This window comes from Accipiter gentilis, chromosome 20, assembly GCF_929443795.1.
Source record: "Accipiter gentilis chromosome 20, bAccGen1.1, whole genome shotgun sequence".
NCBI classification, from domain to species: domain Eukaryota; kingdom Metazoa; phylum Chordata; class Aves; order Accipitriformes; family Accipitridae; genus Astur; species Astur gentilis.
This window is the reverse complement of record NC_064899.1, coordinates 27,606,312-27,609,310: the sequence shown is the minus strand read 5'-3', so window position 1 is coordinate 27,609,310 and position 2,999 is coordinate 27,606,312.

The window sequence follows — 2,999 nt, the reverse complement described above, 5'->3', positions numbered from 1 at the left end:
GCAGTATTTAATAATCTTTGGTGAATCTGCCTTCTATAAATTTGTCTTTTTGCTTATTTGATCTTCATTTTTTTCTGAGTAATGATAACCAATTCAAAGCATAAAGTTATTATGATATGTAGCAAGTCAGAACCAGCAAATTAACCTTGGCTAATCCAAGGTTACTCACAGTTTTTCATCAGATGAGCTACTGATTGGGCTTTTGACATCTCTGCTAAATCAACATTTCAACAAGGTGAGAAACTACTGCCCTGTCTTTGTTCATCACTTACCTTCCCTTGACTATTGCAGCAACTTCTTACAGGCTAAATACGCACAGAAGAGTATTGGGTGCGTATTCATTTGGGGGGGGGGGGATAGAGCAAGCACATGTTTTTCCATGTAATTACTCAAGGTTATAATTCAAGCACCATTCTAGGTATGAAACAAAGATGTATTCATGACCCTTCCAAGGAAACAAATGAGGTCAGGCAGATACAGAAAGAGAACGCATCTTAGAAGGTATGTAAGACCCGACACATCCTAATTACAGAAAAACCATTGCCTTGTTTTGATGCAAGAGGAAGAGAGCATATGGAAGACTATAGCATGGAGTAATCTGTCTGTTAATAGCATACTATACTCACAATCCCCTACACAGGATTTGTCTGATTCAGGAAAAAGTCATAGTCTGTGTCAAGCAAAATAGATTTTTCCAAAGTCCAAATAAATTTTTTTATTATATATCTATCATGATGTAGAAGCTGACAATGTCTTTGCACTTGCCAGGAAAAGGCCTGCATCCTGAAACTCTTCCTCCCAGGGAAAAGACATAGTTAAGTTCTGCAGCAGACCCTGAACTGTGAATACCAGAATTCTGGACCACACACAGGTATAAGATGCTGAAGACAGATTTCTCAACAGGCAAATAATATGCTGTGAAGAACTGGCACATGAACAAACCTATAAAAATCTTCAGCATGCCACAGAAGGGGGCATGTTTTAGACTAAAGCCTAATGGAAAAATAGGATGTATGCCCTGTAAGATTTCCATTTTAATTTTTTACAGAAGTGACTAATATTTTTTCTCTTGTACAGTTTGCAACATAAATGTGGATATTAGCAGTTCCATGTATAGCAGTGAAAAATATCAAAGTGCCCATCACAGTCATTGTAACTGTTGTTATCTGTACATAACATTATTAGTTATCTAACACTATTAGCTTGACTTAAGTTGTCATACCTTTACTGATTCCAAGAAGACTACATTGGTGAAGTAAGACATCACAGGGTTCTTTCTCATACATTGCAAAGAAGAGAATCTTTCATTAAAACTGTCATTTGGTCCCACTTAAATATTACTTTTTTAAAAAAAAATTTTGAATTTTGAACTGATTTTGAACAGTCCAAGGGAAGTTTTATGTTCCATACATAAATGTCTGAATCCATACAGCTGACTAGTAAAATACAACTGTTCCACAGTGCGGACCACCTCAGTAGACAGGCCTACAGAATCACAGTGTGGTCTTTGGGTAAGCAGAACAGAAACCAAATGAGTGCAGCAGTTATTAGAAACATAAAGTCAGCAAGACCAAATTGCCTGAAGTTTATTTGCAAAATTAAAAACTAATTAACAAGAGGAAGCTGAATTAGAACATAAAGAACGTATGTGTATTCAAGATGGAATGAAAGCATTGGAACTAGTAGAACAGGGGAAAAATTTGCAAAGTTGAAAGTTTAGTTGGAATATGCAATGAATACTCAAGGGAAGGTGGTCCTGGGAATAGGTCACCAGAGCTAGGCTCAGGAGGCTTGATTCCACCATTAGCCTTAAAGGACCCTAGTTTTAGGAAGTACTGAGTATCCAAACTCTGAGAAGCTGGCCAATTTAAGGTAATAGGAAATCACAGACCACAGTGGTTGATTCTGGAAGGTCCCTCTTTGCCTATGGGAACAAATATACCCAAGCTAGAGTTCTGAATTCATTTAATTATAATCACTTCCCTAGCTCTGCTTTATGTGCCTCTTTCCCAAGAGATATATTCATTTATTTCCAAAGGGGTCCTGAAAGAAGCAAGAATGTCAACAGCAGTACTGCAAAGCAAGTAATTCACTGAGCTATCCAATCCAACCCTCTACACTCTAATACTTTTCTTTTAACTGCTGCCAAGTTTGCATCTTCAATATTCACAAAAAGTATGTTTCCCCTCATAGCTACTCTGTGAGGAGCGAACATTCTAACTTTATATATAACTTTATATATAACTTTAACATTCAGAAATAAAAATACCAAAGGCATAATTCATCACCACTAAGCTTTACTTCAGGGTTGCTTGGTTGAATCAGCAGAATTACAGCAGAGTAAAAGTGGAGTAACTTGATGAATCAAACTCCCAGTCGCTGGAAATTTCAGGTAACTTGTGGTGTATGAAATGGCAGCCACTTACAAAATCACTGTCACAATCAATTTTTTTTATCTCAGTTTCCCTATAATTTACAGCATGAATAGATTTATAGGAAAGATCACAAGGAAATTTAGGAAAGTATAAATATAATGGGAACTGAGGATCATGTATATTAGGTTATGCAAGCAAGCCTGTGACTAGGCAATAAAGAAATGATTCTCACAATCCATGACAAAAACAAATCAGTTTTCTTACCAAGAAGTTTTCAAAATGGTGAAGAAAAAGCTTTTAAGGTCAATACCTGATCCACAGTCATACAGGTTTTGCATTTTTGTAAAGTCTTAAGTATGCTACCTTTCTAAACATTGTTTCACATAACAAAATGTCAGCATAAATATCTTGGAGAAGTTGGGGGTCTGTTTAAGCCCATACAGTCCAGCAACACAAATATTAAATCATCAAAACCTTTGATCAACAAAAATATGTATTTTTTTAAAATTAAAAAAAAAGAATTAAGCCAGAAAAGTCATAGAAACATAGAATCAGAATGGTTTGGATTGGAAGGGACCATCAAAGATCATCTTGTCCAATCCCCCTGCCATGTGCAGAGATATC